The sequence below is a fragment of the Somniosus microcephalus genome, unplaced genomic scaffold, assembly GCF_052327205.1.
Source record: "Somniosus microcephalus isolate GS21.2 unplaced genomic scaffold, FLI_Smic_1.0 unresolved_chr6, whole genome shotgun sequence".
In the NCBI taxonomy this organism is placed as follows: Eukaryota; Metazoa; Chordata; class Chondrichthyes; order Squaliformes; family Somniosidae; genus Somniosus; species Somniosus microcephalus.
The window spans coordinates 24,317,309-24,340,243 of NW_028225184.1; the positions used below are offsets into that span (position 1 = coordinate 24,317,309).

The window sequence follows — 22,935 nt, forward strand, 5'->3', positions numbered from 1 at the left end:
GGGAGTTGTACAGGCTGTGAATAGTCAAGTGTCCCACGGTTATTCTATCAGACCTTGGGCAGGTTATCTGGGGCAGTGTGTGAATTGGGAGTGGGACAGATTGTGCGTGGTCAAGTGTCCCAATGTTACTGTATCAGAACTTGGGCAGGATATCTGGGGCATTGTGTGAATTGGGAGTGGGACAGACTGTGAATTGTCAAGTGTCCCACTGTTACTCTATCAGACCTTGGGCAGGTTATCTGGGGTATTGTGTGAATTGGGGGTTGGACAGACTGTGAATGGTCAAGTGGCCCACTGTTACTGTATCAGACCTTGGGCAGGTTATCTGGGGCAGTGTGTGAATTGGGAGTGTGACAGACTGTGAATGTTCAAGTATCCCACTGTTACTGTATCAGACCAGGGGCAGGTTATCTGGGGCAGTGTGTTAATTGGGAGTGGGACAGACTGTGAATGGTCAAGTGTACCACGGTTACTGTATCAGACCAGGGGCTGGTTATCAGGGGCAGTGTGTGAATTGGGAGTGTGACAGACTGCGAATGGTCAAGTGTCCCACTGTTGCTCTATCAGACCTTGGGCAGGTTATCTGGGGCAGTGTGTTAATTGGGAGTGGGACAGACTGTGAATGGTCAAGTGTACCACGGTTACTGTATCAGACCTTGGGCAGGTTATCTGAGGCAGTGTGTGAATTGGGAGAGGGAAAGATTGTGAATGGTCAAGTGTCCCACTGTTATTGTATCAGACCGTGGGCAGGTTATCTGGGGCAGTGTGTGAATTGAGAGTGGAACAGGCTGTGAATGGTCAAGTGTCCCACTGCTATTGTTTCAGATCTTGGGCAGGTTATCTGGGGCATTGTGTGAATTGGGAGTTGTACAGGCTGTGAATAGTCAAGTGTCCCACGGTTATTCTATCAGACCTTGGGCAGGTTATCTGGGGCAGTGTGTGAATTGGGAGTGGGACAGATTGTGCGTGGTCAAGTGTCCCAATGTTACTGTATCAGAACTTGGGCAGGATATCTGGGGCATTGTGTGAATTGGGAGTGGGACAGACTGTGAATTGTCAAGTGTCCCACTGTTACTCTATCAGACCTTGGGCAGGTTATCTGGGGTATTGTGTGAATTGGGGGTTGGACAGACTGTGAATGGTCAAGTGTCCCAATGTTACAGTATCAGACCTTGGGCAGGTTATCTGGGGCATTGTGTGAATTGGGAGTGGGACAGACTGTGAATGGTCAAGTGTCCCACTGTTACTGTATCAGACCTTGGGCAGGTTATCTGGGGCATTGTGTGAATTGGGAGTGGGACAGACTGTGAATGGTCAAGTGTCCCACTGTTACTGTATCAGACCAGGGGCAGGTTATCTGGGGCATTGTGTGAATTGGGAGTGGGTCAGACTGTGAATGGTCAAGTGTCCCACTGTTACTGTATCAGACCAGGGGCAAGTTATCTGGGGCAGTGTGTGAATTGGGAGTGGGACAGATTGTGAGTGGTCAAGTGTCCCAATGTTACTGTATCAGAACTTGGGCAGGATATCTGGGGCATTGTGTGAATTGGGAGTGGGACAGACTGTGAATTGTCAAGTGTCCCACTGTTACTCTATCAGACATTGGGCAGGTTATCTGGGGTATTGTGTGAATTGAGAGTTGGACAGACTGTGAATGGTCAAGTGTCCCAATGTTACAGTATCAGACCTTGGGCAGGTTATCTGGGCCATTGTGTGAATTGGGACTGGGATAGACTGTGAATGGTCAAGTGTCCCATTGTTACTGTATCAGACCTTGAGCATGTTATCTGAGGCATTGTGTGAATTGGGAGTGTGACAGACGTTGAATGGTCAAGTGTTCCACTGTTACTGTATCAGACCAGGGGCAGGTTATCTGGGGCATTGTGTGAATTGGGAGTGGGACAGACTGTGAATGGTCAAGTGTCCGACTGTTACTGTATCAGACCTTGGGCAGGTTATCTGGGGCATTGTGTGAATTGGGAGTGGGACAGACTGTGAATGGTCAAGTGTCCCACTGTTACTGTATCAGACCTTGGGCAGGTTATCTGGGGCATTGTGTGAATTGGGAGTGGGACAGACTGTGAATGGTCAAGTGTCCCACTGTTACTGTATCAGACCAGGGGCAGGTTATCTGGGGCATTGTGTGAATTGGGAGTGGGTCAGACTGTGAATGGTCAAGTGTCCCACTGTTACTGTATCAGACCAGGGGCAAGTTATCTGGGGCAGTGTGTTAATTGGGAGTGGGACAGACTGTGAATGGTCAAGTGTCCCACTGTTACTGTATCAGACCAGGGGCAGGTTATCTGGGACAGTGTGTGAATTGGGAGTGTGACAGACTGTGAATGGTCAAGTGTGCCACTGTTGCTGTATCAGACCTTGGGCAGGCTATCTGGGGCATTGTGTGAAATTGGAGTGGGACAGACTGTGAATGGTCAAGTGTCCCACTGTTACTGTATCAGACCTTGGGCAGGTTATCTGGGGCATTGTGTGAATTGGGAGTGGACAGACTGTGAATGGTCAAGTGTCCCACTGTTACTGTATCAGACCTTGAGCAGGTTATCTGGAGCATTGTGTGAATTGGGAGTGGGACAGACTGTGAATGGTCAAGTGTCCCACTGTTACTGTATCAGACCTTGGGCAGGTTATCTGGGGCATTGTGTGAATTGGGAGTGGGACAGACTGTGAATGGTCAAGTTTCCCACTGTTAATGTATCAGACCAGGGGCAGGTTATCTGGGGCATTTTGTGAATTGGGAGTGGGTCAGAATGTGAATGGTCAAGTGTCCCACTGTTACTGTATCAGACCAGGGGCAGGTTATCTGGGGCAGTGTGTTAATTGGGAGTGGGACAGACTGTGAATGGCCAAATACCCACTGTTACTGTATCAGACCAGGGGCAGGTTATCTGGGGCAGTGTGTGAATTGGGAGTGGGACAGACTGTGAATGGTCAAGTGTCCCACTATAATTGTATCAGACCAGGGGCAGGTTATCTGGGGCATTGTGTGAATTGGGAGTGGGACAGACTGTGAATGATCAAGTGTCCCACTGTTGCTGTATCAGACCTTGGGCAGGTTATCTGAGGCATTGTGTGAATTGGGAGTGGGACAGACTGTGAATGGTCAAGTGTCCTACTGTTACTGTATGAGACCTCGGGCAGGTTATCTGAGGCAGTGTGTGAATTGGGAGAGGGAAAGATTGTGAATGGTCAAGTGTCCCACTGTTATTGTATCAGGCCGTGGGCAGGTTATCTGGGGCAGTGTGTGAATTGAGAGTGGGACAGAATGTGAATGTTCAAGTGTCCCACTGTTATTGTATCAGACCTTGGGCAGGTTATCTGGGGCATTGTGTGAATTGGGAGTGGGAAAGGCTGTGAATAGTCAAGTGTCCCATGGTTATTGTATCAGAGCTTGGGCAGGTTATCTGGGGCAGTGTGTGAATTGGGAGTGGGACAGGTTGTGAATGGTCAAGTGTCCCAATGTTACTGTATCAGACCTTGGGCAGGATATCTCGGGCATTGTGTGAATTGGGAGTGGGACAGACTGTGAATTGTCAAGTGTCCCACTGTTACTGTATCAGACCTTGGGCAGGTTATCTGGGGCATTGTGTGAATTGGGTGTTGGACAGACTGTGAATGGTCAAGTGTCCCACTGTTACTGTATCAGACCTTGGGCAGGTTATCTGGGGCATTGTGTGAATTGGGATTGGGAAAGACTGTGAATGGTCAAGTGTCCTAGTGTTACTGTATCAGACCTTGAGCATGTTATCTGGGGCATTGTGTGAATTGGGAGTGTGACAGACTTTGAATGGGCAAGTGTTCCGCTGTTACTGTATCAGACCTTGGGCAGGTTATCTGGGGCATTGTGTGAATTGGGATTGGGACAGACTGTGAATGGTCAAGTGTCCCAGTGTTATTCTGTCAGACGTTGGGCAGGTTATCTGGGGCATTGTGTGAATTGCGAGTTGGACAGACTGTGAATGGTCAAGTGTCCGACTGTTACTGTATCAGACCAGGAGCAGGTTATCTGGGGCATTGTGTGAATTGGGAGAGGGACAGACTGTGAATGGTCAAGTGTCCCACTGTTGTTGTATCAGACCTTGGGCAGGTTATCTGGGGCATTGTGTGAATTGGGAGTGGGACAGACTGTGAATGGTCAAGTGTCCCATTGTTATTGTATCAGACCTTGGGCAGGTTATCTGGGGCATTGTGTGAATTGGGAGTGGGACAGACTGTGAATGGTCAAGTGTCCCACTGTTACTGTATCAGACCTTGCGCAGGTTATCTGGGGCATTGTGTGAATTGGGAGTGGGACAGACTGTGAATGGTCAAGTGTCCCACTGTTACTGTATCAGACCTTGGGCAGGTTATCTGGGGCATTGTGTGAATTGGGAGTTGGACAGACTGTGAATGGTCAAGTGTCCCACTGTTACTGTATCAGAAATTGGGCAGGTTATCTGGGGCATTGTGTGAATTGGGAGTGGGACAGACTGTGAATGGTCATGTGTCCCACTGTTATTGTATCAGACCTTGGGCAGGTTATCTCGGGCATTGTGTGAATTGGGAGTGGGACAGACTGTGAATGGTCAAGTGTCCCACGGTTATTGTATCAGGCCTTGGGCAGGTTATCTGGGGCATTGTGTGAATTGGGAGTGGGACAGACTGTGAATGGCCCAGTGTCCCACAGTTATTCTATCAGACCTTGGGCAGGTTATCTAGGGCATTGTGTGAATTGGGAGTGGGACAGACTGTGAATGGTCAAGTGTCCCACTGTTACTGTATCAGACCAGGGGCAGACTATCTGGGGCATTGTGTGAATTGGGAGTGGGACAGACTGTGAATGGCCCAGTGTCCCAAAGTTATTCTATTAGACCTTGGGCAGGTTATCTGGGGCATTGTGTGAATTGGGAGTGGGACAGACTGTGAATGGTCAAGTGTCCCACTGTTGATGTATCAGACCAGGGGCAGGTTATCTGGGGCAGTGTGTGAATTGGGAGTGGGACAGACTGTGAATGGTCAAGTATCCCACTGTTACTGTATCAGACCAGGGGCAGGTTATCTGGGGCAGTGTGTTAATTGGCAGTGGGACAGTCTGTGAATGGACAAGTGTCCCACTGTTACTGTATCAGACCAGGGGCAGGTTATCTGGGTCAGTGTGTGAATTGGGAGTGTGACAGATTGTGAATGGTCAAGTGTCCCACTATTATTGTATCAGACCAGGGGCAGGTTATCTGGGGCATTGTGTGAATTGGGAGTGGGACAGACTGTGAATGGTCAAGTGTCCCACTGTTGCTGTACCAGACCTTGGGCAGGCTATCTGGGGCATTGTGTGAATTGGGAGTGGGTCAGACTGTGAATGGTCAAGTGTCCCACTGTTACTGTACCAGACCTTGGGCGGGTTATCTGGGGCATTCTGTGAATTGGGAGTGGGACAGACTGTGAATGGTCAAGTGTCCCACTGTTACTGTATCAGAGCTTGGGCAGGTTATCTGAGGCAGTGTGTGAATTGGGAGAGGGAAAGATTGTGAATGGTCAAGTGTCCCACTGTTATTGTATCAGACCGTGGGCAGGTTATCTGGGGCATTGTGTGTATTGGAAGTGGGACAGATTGTGAATGGTCAAGTGTCCCATTGTTATTGTATCAGACCGTGGGCATGTTATCTGGGGCAGTGTGTGAATTGGGAGAGGGACAGACTGTGAATGGTCAAGTGTCCCACTGTTATTGTATCAGACGTTGGGCAGGTTATCTGGGGCATTGTGTGAATTGGGAGTGGGACAGACTGTGAATGGTCAAGTGTCCCACTGTTATTGTATCAGACCTTGGGCAGGTTATCTGGGGCATTGTGTGAATTGGGAGTGGGACAGTCTGAGAATGGTCAAGTGTCCCGCGGTTATTGCATCAGACCGTGGGCAGGTTATTTGTGGCATTGTGTGAATTGGGAGTGGGACAGACTGTGAATGGTCAAGTGTCCCACTGTTATTGTATCAGACCTTGGGCAGGTTATCTGGGGCATTGTGTGAATTGGGAGTGGGACAGGCTGTGAATAGTCAAGTGTCCCACAGTTAGTTTATCAGACCTTAGGCAGGTTATCTGGGGCATTGTGTGAATTGGGAGTGGGACAGACTGTGAATGGTCAAGTGTCCCGCGGTTATTGTATCAGACCGTGGGCAGGTTATTTGGGGCATTGTGTGAATTGGGAGTGGGACAGAATGTGAATGGTCAAGTATCCCACTGTTATTGTATCAGACTTTGGGCAGGTTATCTGGGGCATTGTGTGAATTGGGATTGGGACAGGCTGTGAATCGTCAAGTGTCCCACAGTTAGTTTATCAGACCTTCGGCACGTTATCTGGGGCAGTGTGTGAATTGGGAGTGGGACACATTGTGAATGGTCAAGTGTCCCACGGTTATTGTATCAGACCTTGGGCAGGTTATCTGGGGCAGTGTGTGAATTGGGAGTGAGACAGACTGTGAATGGACAGATGTTCAATTCGGCGTTCCATTTAACCATTAACTGAGCTTCGGACCCCATATCCTCCCAATCACAAAGTTTGCCTACTTCCACCTCTGCCATATTCTCAGTCTCCACCCTTGCCTCAGCTCAGCTGCTGCTGCAACCCTCATTCGTGCTCTTCGTTACATCCGGACTCGACTATTCCAATGGTCTCCTGGCTGGCCTCCCACCTTGTACCCTCCATAAGCAAGCTCATTTAAAACTCTGCTGCCCATATCCAAATTCGCATCAATCATGTTTACCCATTAGCCATGGGTTACATTGGCTCCCGGTCAGGCAACATCTGGACTTAAGCATTCTCATTCTTATTTGCGAATTCCTCAAGGTCCTAGCCCCCTTGTTGTTTCTGTAACCTCCTCCAGCCACAAAATCCGCCGAGATAACGGTGCTCCTCCAATTCATGCCCCTTTCACATACCAGGTTTACACGGTTGCAGCATTGGCGGCCGTGCTTCAGCTGCCTGGACACTGAGCTCAGGAATCAGCACCCTTATCCTTTCCCTCCCTTAACAAAAGGTTCACTGCAAATGTCTCAGTGTCTGGGCAGGTTATCTGGGGTATTGTGTGACTGAGAGAGGGACAGACTGTGAATAGACTGGAGGTAGATTGCTATTGTTTCATGAATTGTGCAGTTTTCTGGGGTATTGTTCACACTGAGAGAGGGTCAGACTGTGAATAGATCGGAGGTAGATTGCTATTGTTTCATGAATTGTGCAGGTTATCTGGGGTATTGCGTGCACTGAGAGAGGGACAGACTGTGAATAGACAGGAGGTAGATTGCTATTGTTTCATGAATTGTGCAGATTATCTGGGGTATTGTGTGCACTGAGAGGGACAGACTGTGAATAGACAGGGGGTAGATTACTATTGTTTCATGAATTGTGCAGGTTAACTGGGGTATTGTGTGCATTGAGAGGGACAGACTGTGAATAGACAGGAGGTAGATTGCTATTGTTTCATGAATTCTGCACGTTAGCCGGGGTATTGTGTGCACTGAAAGAGGGACAGGATGTGAATAGAGAGGAGGTAGATTGCTATTGTTTCATGAATTGTGTAGGTTATCTTGGGTATTGTGTGCACTGAGATGGACAGGCTGTGAATAGACAGGAGGTAGATTGCTATTGTTTCATGAATTGTGCAGGTTATCTGGGGTATTGTTTGCACTGAGTTGGACAGACTGTGAATAGACAGGAGGCAGATTGCTATTGTTTCATGAATTGTGCAGGTTATCTGGGGTATTGCGTGCACTGAGAGAGGGAGAGACTGTGAATAGACAGGAGGTAGATTGCTATTGTTTCAAGAATTGTGCAGTTTTCGAGGGTATTGTCCACACTGAGAGAGGGACAGACTGTGAATAGACAGGAGGTAGGTTGCTCTTGTTTCATGAATTCTGCAGGTTAACTGGGGTATTGTGTGCACTGAGAGGGACAGTCTGTGAATAGACAGGAGGTAGATTGCTATTGTTTCATGAATTGTGCAGTTTAACCGGGGTATTGTGTGCACTGAAAGAGGGACAGGATGTGAATAGAGAGGAGGTAGATTGCTATTGTTTCATGAATTGTGCAGGTTATCTGGGGTATTGTTTGCACTGAGTGGGACAGACTGTGAATAGATAGGAGGCAGATTGCTATTGTTTCATGAATTGTGCAGGTTATCTGGGGTATTGTGTGCACTGAGAGGGACAGACTGTGAATAGTCAGGAGGTAGATGGCTCTTGTTTCATGAATTGTGCAGGTTATCTGGGGTATTGTGTGCACTGAGAGGGACAGACTGAATATACAGGAGGTAGATTGCTATTGTTTCATGAATTGTGCAGATTATCTGGGGTATTGTGTGCACTGAGAGGGACAGACTGTGAATAGTCAGGAGGTAGATTGCTATTGTTTCATGAATTGTGCAGGTTATCTGGGGTATTGTGTGCACTGAGAGAGTGACAGGCTGTGAATAGACAGGAGGTAGATTGCTATTGTTTCATGAATTGTCCCGGTTATCTGGGGTATTGTGCGCACTGAGAGAGGGACAGACTGTGAATAGACAAAAGGTAGATTGCTATTGTTTCATGAATTGTGCAGGTTATCTGGGGTATTGTGTGCAATGAGAGGGACAGACTGTGAGTAGACAGGAGGTAGATTGCTGTTGTTTCATCAATTGTGCAGGTTATCTGGAGTATTGTGTGCACTGAGAGAGGGACAGACTGTGAATAGACAGGAGGCAGATTGCTATGGTTTCATGAATTGTGCATGTTATCTGGGGTATTGTGTGCACTGAGAGAGGGACAGACTGTGAATAGACAGCAGGTAGATTGCTATTGTTTCATGAATTGTGCAGGTTATCTGGGGTATTGTGTTCACTGAGAGGGACAGACGGTGAATCGACAGGAGGCAGATTGCTATTGTTTCATGAGTTGTGCAGGTTATCTGGGGTATTGTTTGCACTGAGTGGGACAGACTGTGAATAGACAGGAGGCAGATTGCTATTGTTTCATGAATTGTGCAGGTTATCTGGGGTATTGTGTGCACTGAGAGGGACAGACTGTGAATAGTCAGGAGGTAGATGGCTCTTGTTTCATGAATTGTGCAGGTTATATGGGGTATTGTGTGCACTGAGAGGGACAGACTGAATATACAGGAGGTAGATTGCTATTGTTTCATGAATTGTGCAGATTATCTGGGGTATTGTGTGCACTGAGAGGGACAGACTGTGAATAGTCAGGAGGTAGATTGCTATTGTTTCATGAATTGTGCAGGTTATCTGGGGTATTGTGTGCACTGAGAGAGTGACAGGCTGTGAATAGACAGGAGGTAGATTGCTATTGTTTCATGAATTGTCCCGGTTATCTGGGGTATTGTGCGCACTGAGAGAGGGACAGACTGTGAATAGACAAAAGGTAGATTGCTATTGTTTCATGAATTGTGCAGGTTATCTGGGGTATTGTGTGCAATGAGAGGGACAGACTGTGAGTAGACAGGAGGTAGATTGCTGTTGTTTCATCAATTGTGCAGGTTATCTGGAGTATTGTGTGCACTGAGAGAGGGACAGACTGTGAATAGACAGGAGGCAGATTGCTATGGTTTCATGAATTGTGCATGTTATCTGGGGTATTGTGTGCACTGAGAGAGGGACAGACTGTGAATAGACAGCAGGTAGATTGCTATTGTTTCATGAATTGTGCAGGTTATCTGGGGTATTGTGTTCACTGAGAGGGAAAGACGGTGAATCGACAGGAGGCAGATTGCTATTGTTTCATGAGTTGTGCAGGTTATCTGGGGTATTGTGTTCACTGAGAGAGGGACAGACTGTGAATAGACAAAAGGTAGATTGCTATTGTTTCATGAATTGTGCAGGGTATCTGGAGTATTTTGTGCGCTGAGAGAGGGACAGACTGTGAATAGACAGGAGGTAGGTTGCTATTGTATCATGAATTGTGCAGGTTATCTGGGGTGTTGTGTGCACTGAGAGAGGGACAGACTGTGAATAGACAGGAGGTAGATTGCTTTTGTTTCATGAATTGTGCAGGTTATCTGGGGTATTGTGTGCACTGAGAGGGACAGACTGTGAATAGACACGTGGTAGATTGCTATTGTTTCATGAATTGTGCAGGTTATCTGGGGTGTTGTGTGCACTGAGAGGGACAGACTGTGAATAGAGTCATAGAGTCATAGAGTTTTACAGCACAGAAAGAGGCCCTTCGGCCCATCGTGTCTGCGCCGTCCATCAATCCCTGTCCAGTCTAATCCCATTTTCCAGCATTTGGTCCATAGCCTTGTATGTAATGGCATTTCAAGTGCTCATCCAAATGCGTCTTGAATGTTGTGAGGGTTCCTGCCTCTACCACCCTTTCAGGCAGTGACTTCCAGATTCCAACCACCCTCTGGATGAAAAAGTTCCTCCTCAAATCCCCTCTAAATCTCCTGCACCTTACCCTGAATCTATGCCCCCTTGTTATTGACCCCACTACTAAGGGGAAAAGTTCCTCTTTATCTACCCTATCTATGCCCCTCATCATTTTGTACACATCAATCAGGTCCCCCGTCAGCCTTCTTTGCTCCAAGGAAAACAACCCCAGCCTGTTTAGCCTTTCTTCATAGCTGAGGCGCTCCATCCCAGGTAACATCCTGGTGAATCTTCTCTGCACCCTCTCCAAAGCATCACATCCTTCCTATAGTGAGGCGACCAGAACTACACACAATACTCCAACTGTGGCCTCACCAGCGTTTTGTACAGCTCCATCATAACCTCCCTGCTCTTATATTCTATGCCTCGGTGAATGAAGGCAAGTATCCCATATGCCTTTTTAACCACCTTATCTACCTGTTCCGCTGCCTTCAGGGATCTATGTACATGTACACCAAGGTCCCTCTGACCCTGTGTACTTCCTAGTGTCCTAACACACTTTGTGTATTCCCTTGCCTTATTTGTCCGCCCAAAATGCATCACCTCGCACTTTTCAGGGTTAAATTCCATTTGCCACTTTTCTGTCCATCTGACCAACCCGTTTATATCGTCCTGTAGCCTGAGGCGTTCCTCCTCGCAATTTACCACCCCACCAATTTTCTTGTCATCTGCGAACTTACTGATCATACCTTTTACATTCTCATCCAAATCATTTATGTAGATCACAAACAGCAAGGAACCCAGCACCGATCCCTGAGGTACCCCACTGGACACAGGCTTCCAGTCACAAAAGCAACCTTCGACCATCACCCTCTGCATCCTGCCACTCAGCCAGTTTAGGATCCAACGCGCCAAGGCACACTGGATCCCATGGGCTCTTACATTCTTGACCAGTCTCCTATGCGGGACTTTGTCAAAAGCTTTACTGAAGCCCATGTAAACCACATCCACAGCATTTCCCTCATCCACACATCGAGTCACCCCCTCGAAAAATTCAATCAGATTGGTCAGACATGATTTACCCTTGACAAAGCCATGCTGACTATCCCCGATTAATCCTTGCCTCTCCAAGTGGTGACTAATTTTGTCCCTCAGAATTTTTTCCAATAATTTCCCTACCACAGATGTAAGGCTCACTGGCCTGTAATTCCCTGGTTTATGCCTGCTACCCTTCTTGAATAATGGTACTACGTTAGCTGTTCTCCAGTCCTCTGGTACATCCCCTGTGGCCAGAGAGGTTCTGAAAATTAGTGTCAGAGCCCCTGCAATCTCCTCCTTTGCCTCACACAACAGCCTGGGATACATCTCGTCCGGGCCTGGGGATTTATCCACTTTTTTGGCCTGCTAAAACCGCTAGTACCTCCTCCCTCTCGATGCTAATATGTTCAAGTATGTCACAGTCCCCTTGCCCGATTTCTATGTCTGCATTGTCTCTCTCCATCGTGAACACAGATGCAAAAAATTCATTTAAAACCCCGCCTACATCCTCTGGCTCTACACACAGATTGCCACTTTGGTCCCTAATGGTCCCTACCCTTTCCCTGGTTATCCTCTTGCCCTTAATATACTTATAAAACATCTTAGGATTTTCCTTTATTTTGCTTGCCAGTGTTATTTCATGGCCCCTCCTCGCCCTCCTAATTTCTTTTTTAAGTATGACCCTGCTCTTTTTATACTCCTCTAGGGCTTCTTCTGTCTTTAGTCTTTTGTAACTGCCAAAAGCCCCCCTTTTATTTCTAATGCATTTGTGTATATCCCTTGTCATCCAAGGATCCCTTTGCTTGTTGGTCCCACCCTTGACCTTTACAGTAACATGTTGGCGTTGCACTCTCTCTATTTCCCTTCTGAAAGTCTCCCACTGTTTTGATGTGGATTTTCCTATAAGTAGCTGCTCCCAGTCCACTTGGGCCAGATCCTGCCTTATCATATTAAAATCGGCCTTCCCCCAATTTAGAACACTTATTTCCGGGCCGTCTTTGTCTTTTTCCATGACCACCTTAAATCTCACCGAATTATGATCACTGTCGCCAAAATGCTCTCCTACTGACACTTCCACCACTTGTTTGGCTACTTTCCCCAGAATTAGGTCCAGTATCGCCCCCTCTCTTGTAGGACTTTCTACATGTTGGCTCAAAAAGCTCTGCTGGATGCACTTTAAGAATTCTGCACCCTCTAAGCCTTTTACACTCTGACTATCCCAATTAATATTGGGGAAGTTGAAATCCCCCACTATTATTACCCTATTATTTTCGCACTTTTCTGAGATTTGCCTACATATCTGTTCCTCTATCTCTCCCTGACTGTTTGGGGGCCTATAGTACACTCCCAGCAAAGTGCTTGCCCCCTTTTTGTTTTTAAGTTCTACCCATATGGCCTCATTAGAGGAACCCGCTAATATATCATCCCTCCTTACAGCAGTAATTGACTCCTTAATTAATATTGCAACACCCCCTCCCCTTTTACACCCCCCTCTGTCTCGCCTGAAGATTCTATACCCCGGAATATTGAGCTGCCAGTCCTGACCCTCCCTCAACCATGTCTCCGTGATGGCAACAATATCGTACTCCCATGTGTTCAACAACAACTTCAGTTCATCCACCTTATTAGCAAGACTCCTTGCATTAAAATAATTGCCTTCCAGCCCTGCCATATTCCCTTTTGCTTTCACATATTTGCTCTGCCTTGCTTTTTCCTCTGTATTTGGCTGTAAATCACCCCCTGCTATAGCTCCACTCTGTACCCCATCCCCCTGTCAAGTTAGCTTAAACCCCCCCCCCCAGCAGTGCTAGCAAACCTCCCCGTAAGGATATTGGTTCCCCTCTGGTTCAGGTGTAATCCCGAAAGTTTGTCATCTCTCTACGGTCGGCATACATAAGGGGTCCGAACGCCCCGCATTATTCTGGCAGCCTATCCTGTCCTTCCTTCCTGTGATTTTACTGGTACAGACCCCCTTGTGTGTTTACACTGGACCAGTGGCCATCTCACAGAAAAATGGGGCTCCCAGCCAGTCAGCGCAGAACCACAGCGCCATGGTAGGTGTCGTTTGTTCGCTGAACAGTAACCCTATCATTCCCAAGATAAGCCACCCCATCGTTATCCTATACCACCACCAGGCATAAGGAGTCCAGTCCATTTAGCAATCTCGGCACTAGCTTGTGCTAACTAGCAGGATCTCTCTCTCTCTCCCTCTGACCCTCTGTCTGTCTCCAGCCCCCTTTCGATCTGTCCTATTATTAGCCGTGGGCACAAGGGTCGGAGCGGGGTTAAAGCTACATCATACGTGAGGTTGAGGCGGAGGTGGTGGCCTTGTGACAGTGGCTCAATGTAACTTACCTGATTATCGAAATTCGGTGATGGTTAGCAGCTGTCGGACGGGAATGTTTGAAGTCATTTTGCACTGTCCTCCTTCAGAGGCAGGAGGGCCTATAAAAGGGACTGGATATCCCCTCGTGAAGCTCCTCCAATCCCGAAACCAGCGGTTCCCAAAGAGCAGCTGTGTCTCGCAACCAGCCTACCTCCTCTGTGCGTGGTAGGGTAAATAAAAGATTCTGAGTTCTGTTGGGATGTAGAACGAGGGCTCCAGTAATCTTACCAGAAAAGGGAGATAATCGGAACTCTAGAGTCAAGGGTTGAGTTCCGAGGAAGGTTGGAGTCGTATAGTAGTGAGAGTTCACGGTTAAGTCGATAAACTGGATCGTCGAAAGGTCGAGATCCCTGGAATGGTGGCAGTAAATAGGTTACACCCGCACATCTGTAAGAAAGATATAGGTAAAATAGCGACCCGAAGAATCGATTAGTCCTTCGAAATCCGGTCCTGATCAAATATAGGGGAGAAAAGACAAGTCAATACTCGTTATTATTTCCTTTTAATCATAATGTCCCCAAGAGATGGGGAAATCTCTTCCCCGGGCTCTATCACTGGCTTGATCTGGCTCCAGTGTTTCCATATTTCATTCAATTTTTCCTGTAGGCAAACGAGGTTCCTGTACTTAGGAGGATCTGGAAGGGCCCATCCCACCGTAGCTCAAAGGTACCTCGAACCGGTCGCTGAACCACCAGTCACTGTCCTACCCGAGGAGGCACATCCCAAATTCCCCTTTGTCTCTTGGCATCATCTGCCTCCTGTAAGTGTTGAACCTGAAAGTGTTTGGCCTGATTGTCCTCACTGATCAGGCATAGATATGTCTGGAGAGTTGTCTGGAATTGGGATGTGTCACCCGTACCCTGAGGGGGTGCGTCTTGGGGTAACACCATAGCTCGTCCAGGCATTAGTTCGAAAGGGGTTAAGCCAGTGCCTGTGGCTGGCGTGGCTCGTATGCCCCAAAGAATGGTGGGGAGGACTGCATGCCACCCTTCTCCGGTCTGCAAAATGGCCTTAGTCACAGACTGTTTTACAGTACGGCTCATCCGTTGCACCATTCCTGAGAATTGTGGATGATAAGGGATGTGGAACCGTTGTCGAAACCCCAGGAGTGCTAAATCCTGTTTCATGGCCTTGCCGGTGAAGTGGGTTCCCTGGTCAGAATCTATCTGGTAAGGCACCCCACAACGGGGAATGACTTCCATCGCTAGGATTTTTGCAGCTACTTCGGCTGTATTCTTCCTAGTGGGGAAGGCCTCGACCCAAAAGGTAAAAGGTCGATGATTACTAAGACATGGTTATACCCGCCGCTGGGGGGTAGGGGTCCTGCGAAATCCATTTGTAAGTGCGTCCAGCTTCACCTGAGCCGCCGGACATGCCACATATATACTCGAATGTTACCCCCGATTCCTGTTTGGAGGCAAGGTAGACATAGTCGCCCATACTCGTCGATCTCTCTGGCCATGCTGGACCACCACCAGGTGGCAGCTATAATGTAATATAACTTATACCCTCCCAAATGCGCAGGCTCGTGGTAAGATTGTATCAGGGCACGTCGAATCGATGTAGGAACCACGTACTCGGTCGTGTGATGACAAAACACACTAGGGTCTTTGTCCGCTCCTTCACGCACCCAACACTGTATATTCTCAGCGGACTCGGAAAAGTATCCGGTTAGGAGCATATCATTCATTAAATCGTCGGCCGGGGAAGCCTCTTTAGTTCGTAATACTTCCTTGGGACTAAGGGCCATCACAGGGAGAGCCAACACGTCCCGTCAGGCGCGCAAATCAGTGGCTCGGTTACCCTGGATTTCTGGGGTCTCCCCTGCCTGCTGGGCGTGAACCTTGACTACCGCCCCCAGCGTGGGGCCGTCCGCTGCCCGAAGGAGTTCGACGATCGTGGAAGCATGTTAAATAGTGTTGCCTAAAGTAGTCAAATATCTCCGCCGCTGCCACAGGCGGTGGTAGTCGTGGATGACCGAGTAGGCATATTTGCTGCCTTTATAGATATTGGCGTTTGTTCCTTCTGCCAATTGAATGGTCTAGTGAGGGCGGTGATTTCAGCCAGCTGGGCTCCTCCCATCCCCAGGGCCCCTTGGGTGAGGGTCTGTCCTGACGGACCTACTACTGCACATCCGGTGACCCGTCGACCTTCGTGGTAATAGCTGGACCCATTCCCGTATATCTCTAGGCAGGTCTCGGCTATGGGTCCCTGACAATCGATATGTAAGATAGTGGTGCAGTCATGGGGGGTCCCTTCGTCGATTAGGAAAAATGCTGGGTCCGCTCGAGGCTCGGTTAGCACCTCGATCCGAACCTCCCTACTTAATATACTAGCCTCCCATCTCGCACATTTCTGGTTGGAAATAGTATTCAGGCTACCTGCAAGCAGTGTCATGAGGCTCTGGCGGTTGTGAAGGATTACCTCCCCAGGACCTACCATAGACTCTATTGCTTCTACCGCCCAGGCTGCACAATCAGTGGCCGCCAGATATGAGGCCTGTCCCATCATGGAGGATGGTATCGGGCAGGAGTAATATCCTATCGGTCGTATTCATTCGTTCCGGGATTGTCCCGCTACCGCATTATACGGAATGGTTTAGCTGGGTCCGGGAGACCCAGGGCAGGTGCGTTGGCCAAACTGATTTTGACCATCTCAAAGCTTTCAATTGCCTCTGGTGTCCAATTCAGCCTTGCCTCTCCCTGGAGCCCTCCCTTTAGGAGGTCGTTTACAGGGCTTGCCAATTAGGTGAAGTCGGCTAGGTAGGTACGTCAATAGTTAAACAATCCCATCACGCTTCGCAGGACAGAGACGGTGATGGGTCGCGGCATCTGCAAGATTGCTGGAAAACTTTCGGGGGTCACGGTCCCACCCTCAGGGGAGATGATCTGACCAAGTTAGGAACCCGAGGAATCCCAATTTGAGCTTTGATCAGATTCAGTTTGAACCCCCCTAGAACTAAAGCCATATCAGAGACACATCAGGGCGTCCAGATGAGCTGAGGGCGAGGGGCTACGAATGAGAATGTCATCTATATATTGAATACAGGCAGAATCTTGCTTTCGGGTATGTGCTAATGCCTGCATGGGGAGCCTTCTCCAGGCTCTCGTGAAAAATAGTAGGGGCACTGTGAAATCCCTGAGGCAACCAGGTCCAAATACACTGGGTGGACTCGACAGTGAAAGCGAAACGCTCTTCGGACCCGGGATTCAAAGGACATGTCCAAAATCCATTTTGGATGTCCAGTGCCGTGAATATGGACAGGGCTGGGTGGAGGCAGTTTAGAATAGTGGCGGGATTCGCCCCTAAGTCATGGAGCTTGAGAGTGACCCGATTCAGAGCCGTATAATCAATGATCATTCTCCAGGATCCATCTGGTTTCAGCACTGGCCATACCAGCGAGTTGGTACGGGAACAGGTCTTTGTCACAAACCGGTTTCTAATAAGTCTACTACTATGGACTCGATGGCCTGTTGGGCTTCTGCTCGGAGGTGGTATTGCTGGTGGTCCTCGTGGTAGGGACCGTGGACCTTAATTGGGTCCATATCCTCTCTACCACAGTCTAATTTGTGGGTGGCCCATGTGAGATGTTAAGTCTCAGAAACACTCACCCATGGTCCTTCCTCGGCCCATGTGAGAGGGTAAGTCTCACAACCTCTCCCCCATGGTCTTTCCTCCGCCCATGTGAGAGGGTAAGTCTCACAAAATCTCCCCCATGGTCCTTCCTCCGCCCATGTAAGAGAGCAAATCTCACAAACTCTCCCGCATGTTCCTTCCTGCGCCGATACGTGCTTTAGCAGGCGGAGGGCTTTTACTCTACATTGTCGGGCTTTATATTCCTGGAATGGAAATCTCCACCCTTGGGTCCCCCCACTTCCAATAGATGAGCCCTTAGGACAAAGTTTGCCTCTATCTGATGGAGGGTGTCCATACCTAAGAGCTGTCCCTCACTGTTGGGACCAACCCACAGGGTAATCCAACAGGTATGATCTCCTGGCGACAGTTGCAGGGGAAGTGGAACACTCCGATGGAGGACCACACTTTCTCCACTAACCTGAATGCTTTGATCTAAGGTGGGAAATCCTGTGTCGGTTATCGACACCGAGGCTCCCGTGTCTAAAAGGACACAGTGCTGCCGGCCTCCGAACAGTATATTTAGACACGGGCGTGTGGACCCCGGCTCCAAGACCAGGGAGACCGGCTCGTCCTGGTAGCTGACGAGGAGGGCTCGGTGCGCCTCCAACTCTTGGTTTGACAAGCCTCTCTTGGTTGGTCCTTGAGGGCCTGAAGCGGGTCGGTCGGTATCAGCCCCGGTTACAGTCGGCCTGTTGATGCCCTGTCCGCCCACAATTGGTGCACTTCACTCCCGGCTGGGTGCAATCCTTAACCAAGTGGCCTGGTGCGTTACAACTGTAGCAGAGTTGAGCCTCTTGTATGACTGCTATAGGCTCTGTTATAATGCCCATGGTCGCTTTCGTGGACCAGGGCAGAGAAGTTGGGGTGGGACCTTGACGGGTGGCATAAAGATCCGCCTGGTGGAGCCCAAAAATTCGACAAGCCCACTCCCGGATTCCAGCTTCTGTGACCTGAGGGTTGGCCTCCATTCGGAGGGCGGTTTGGTAGGGCCTTTCCAGTCCCCGGATAGATTATCTATAATCCGTGGCACATCGTGATTAGCAGGAATGTCATTTGTCTGGCCCCAGTGTACATACTGCTCAATTAATGGAACAATGTACATCGGGGTTTTCTGCAGGACTCTGGCACAGGGCGGTGAGCCCCATCCAGGTAGCGGTGCCATTGCCCAGTGCGGTCTGAACCCAAGTTTTCAAACCATCGAATTGGATCTTAAACTCCACCGCCATGGCTGGGGATTTTAGGACATGCTGTCACAACGCCCGATAAAACATAGAGGGATATTTCACCTCGATATTATATTTTATGTCTTGTATGGACAAATTAAAGTGCCGAGCAGCGCTTCGTATTCTTGCCCATATTTCGACGTTAGGATTGTGTCATTTGAGTTCGGGAGTGAGAAGGATGATGCTGGATCTCTCCTGGGGCGTAAAAGCCTGTGCCTCGCCCATCGTACCCTGTCCACCTATCTCTGGGTTTTGTGCCCCTACTGCCTGGTTAACTCGGACGGGGGCCACGGGATTGGATTTTTTAGCACCAGACGGAAGCGGTAAAGGGGGGCGTAGAAACGAGTGTATTCGGGGGGGCACGTGGGTTGGGTCGTCTCGACTCGTTGAACCTCTATGGTCCCCGAACGGGGCCGAGATTTAAGTTCGACGTATCTCGAGTCTCTTTTTGTAGAGCCTCGACAATGTCACCCCAGCTACCTAAGTCGTCTAGATTCTCAGTCTCTGCTGGCCTGATATTCAGGAGAGTACTGACTTCGACTTTAGCCTCCTGCCCGTGTCTAAAAATCCTTGTAATGAGGCCGGTCTGCCCCCCTTGTCCCCAATTATGGGTCCCATCTGATCCATCCAATTAGCACACAAAACCGCTCCATAATTAGCTTGATAGCAAAATACTGCAGATGATGGATATCCGAAATAAAACAGAAACTGCTGGAAAAACTCAGCAGGCCATGCAACATCGGTGGAGAGAAAATACAGTCAACGTTTCGGGTGATCCCTTTGTCATAATTAGATTGTTTGACATCCTTTTGTTCCGCCCACCACTTTATTTGGTCAACTACTGGGCTTGTTCCTTTCCACCCCTTTTCAAACATCTCACTTTGAAATTTCAAATTAACTTCTCGGACCCGTTGAATGACAGTAACACTGGTGGCCAAAGCCAGAACGCCCGGTGAAAGAGGTCTCCCCTCTTCACCCATGTGACCCGTATTAATTGTTACCTATATTCTTATATTCTATCTTATCCTTTATCGGCACAAATGTATCACCTTATGCTCTAAATCAGAATTATACATTTATGTCTAATCAAATCCGTCAGTCCGTGGTCTCCAGGAGGAATAATTTACTATGTGGGTAATTTAATACTGACTGGCTCAAACATGGTTTTAAGCCCCGATGGCGAACGAGCGAGTCTGTGTTCCTCCTAGAAGCCTTACTCTGACGTCTTTCCTTAGGACAGGACGCGGTTCTCGCTTCAACCGTCAATTCCAGTGTCTTTTAACTCTTATGGTTCTTACCTGCAGTGTCCCACTTCTGACACCAACTGTTAGATTCGAAATTGGAGAAACCACAGACGGAGACAGAATTGAGGACAAGTTCAACATTTATTAAAGCAATTAAAAGACTTATGCACAAGGGAGCGCCTCAGCTTCCTCAAGCGAGTGGTGCACTCTCAAAGGCCAATTAATTGGTTCATTCAAGTTATACAATACTATAAGCAATGCCCACCTACTACAGAATGGGGGCGTACACGTACAAACAGCATCACAACAATTACTCTTAATTGGTTTATGTGGTTGGTCACTCAACTCTCGGGCCCACCCCTTGAAATCAGGGGTGCCCATGCAAGGCACAGATGTTAGTGTTTCATCCTACTCATCTTATTCCTGCTGTTATCTCTTCCCCATTGCAGGCATAGTTTATTGCTTGAGAAAAAATATCTTATCCTGAACTGTCGAACAAGCAGGATGCATACAAAGCCCACAGTGATTCATCTATTCTGCGATTAGTACAATGTTAGTTGTTAATTTGTACCCTTATTTCCTGTGAGGACCGACCGTGCTTAGACAATGGTTCTACTGAGGGCTGTGAACACACATTCCGAAGTTTAATTCGTGAAGTGGCGTCTCGCAGTCTGCAAATGTGCAGGTTTCCTTGCATTTTACGATTCTCTTATCACTTCTATTTGTCTTTGATGCTTGAAATTCGACCTTGCTTGCCTTTCTGCTATCTGTTCCCAGCAGCATGTTGTCAGTCTTTGTTCTCAGCATTAATTAAAACCCATCCTTGAATCTAAAAGCTATTTCTTACAATCCCGTTCTTTGAGAGGGTTAACATCTTCAAGTATCCCAGAATTCATTGGGAACAAGCTGGATCTTTCACTAGTTTCAGAATCGCAGCATAGTTATGTGGTAGCGTGACCAAGCGGTCTAAGCCGCTAGATTCATGTTTCCAGCCTCTGTAAAGGCGGGGATTTGAATCCCAACGTTGACAAATATTGCGGCTTTCATCAATTTCGCCGCTTTAGCAACTACAATAAACCACGCAGTGAAGGCGGTTTGTTTTGTATTTTCTTCATGGGTCCCTATTAACCTTTCCCTTCAGTTGTTATTAAGATAGATTTGCAGAATTTCCTCTGGTCCATAATTGTCCTGAACCCAGCACCGAGCGCTGCAAACACCGTCACCCAACCAACTGAATTCAGCTGGTTCGTTCCCTCTTCTCCACACCTGCTGCGTCTCACTTATTCAGATATCCACCACTTTTACATTTTTGTTTCTAACATTTTTTACAATCTATCGACCGTGACCCCCTGTGCTGCCATTTTCGACCCACCATCCCTCCGCCGTATCATTGTTCGCCCTTCCAAACTTGCGGTGAAACAGCAGCTCCCATCTGCTCCTGTGCTGCAATCCGAATAACATAAAACGAATATTTTTTTCAATCCAACCTATCCTGACAGTGAAAGTTTCATTCAGGCAAGGATAAGAGAAGGTCCATTCTGTATATACACGTGATGAGCTGGGCTCTGTGTTCAGGATGAGGGTCACTTGTGATTTTCATTCCATTAGTCTGAGAACGTGTGATCAGGAGGGCAAAACTTTCCCTGTTGTTCTCTCCTCTTATCATTATGGTAAATGTCAGGCTCAATGCGGCAGGAATAGTCCAAATGAGTGAGCGATAGAAGGAAGATCAAAATGTGTCGGCTATGATCTGAATTTTATTCCCACAATTGGCTGATTTCTCACATATGCTCGTTTGAAACGGTTATCTTTCTTTTTTCTACCGTTGTTTCTTTCTTTCTTCCCTCAGGCTCTCTTTCTCCGCTCTAACTGACTCGCTAGCACCGGTTCTCCCGATTTTATTTGTTGTCCTCTTGCACTGTTTCCCCTCAGGCTCGCACGCTTTTCTCAGACTTGCATTGCCTGACTGCCTTTCTCCACCTCAGGACGACCCATAGCGCTTTAGAAACAATGAAAGCCCACGGACAACCTCAGGATGCTCCAGTTCTCCAGCTTCAACCCTAACCACATTAATGAAGCCATCACCTATGGACAAGCCCTGCAAATACACAGGATCTGCTCAGCCGAGGAGGAACGTGATGGACACCTACAGACGCTGAAAGACACCCTCGTAAGAACAGGATATGACGCTCGACTCGTCGATCGACAGTTCCGACAGGCCACAGCAAAAAATAGCACAGAACTCCTCAGAAGACAAACATGGGACACAACCAACAGAGTACCCTTCGTCGTCCAGTACTACCCCGGAGCGGAGAAACTATGCCATGCACTTTGCAGCCTTCAACATGTCATTGATGATGATGAACACCTCGCTAAGGCCATCCCCACGCCTGCACTACTCACCTTCAAACAGCCACCTAAACTCAAACAGACCATCGTTCGCAGCAAATTGCCCAGCTTTCAGGAGAACAGCGACCAAGACACCACACAACACTGCCACAGCAAACTCTGCAAGACATGCCAGAACATCAACACAGATACCATCATCACACGTGAGGACACCACCCACCAGGTACATGGTACATACTCATGTGACTCGGCCAACATTGTCTACCTCATACGTTGCAGTAAAGGTTGCCCTGGTGCATGGTACATCGGCGAGACCATGCAGACACTGTGACAATGGATGAATGGACACCACACAACAATCACCAGGCAGGAGTGTTTCCTACCAGTCGGGGAAAACTTCAGCAGTCAAGGACATTCAGCCTCCGATCTTCGGGTAAGCATTCTCCAAGGCGGCCTTCGAGACACATGAAAATGCAAAATCCTAGAGCAGAAACTGATAGACAAGTTCTGCACTCATGAGGACGTCCTCAACTGGGATCTTGGGTTCCTCTCCCGCTACATGTAACTCCACCTGACATAGGGTCATCCATACTCGAGTCGTCGTTGACTTGTTCTCTCTACACAGGTGCGGCCGGACCTGCTGTGATTTCTAGCAAATAAAAATGTTTTTTTGTCTGTTTTTTGATTTTCTTACAGACCACAGCATCTGCAACATTTG

The 22,935-nt window shown here is 48.2% G+C and overlaps 2 pseudogenes; one reads left to right on the forward strand and one right to left on the reverse strand.

Annotated features, from left to right (window-relative positions):
- Positions 1 to 18,218: 18,218 nt before the first annotated feature.
- Positions 18,219 to 19,604, reverse strand: LOC147087131 (uncharacterized; annotated as a pseudogene).
- A 2,299-nt stretch (positions 19,605 to 21,903) lies between these two features.
- On the forward strand, positions 21,904 to 22,686 carry LOC147087132 (uncharacterized; annotated as a pseudogene).
- The last annotated feature ends 249 nt before the right edge of the window (positions 22,687 to 22,935 follow it).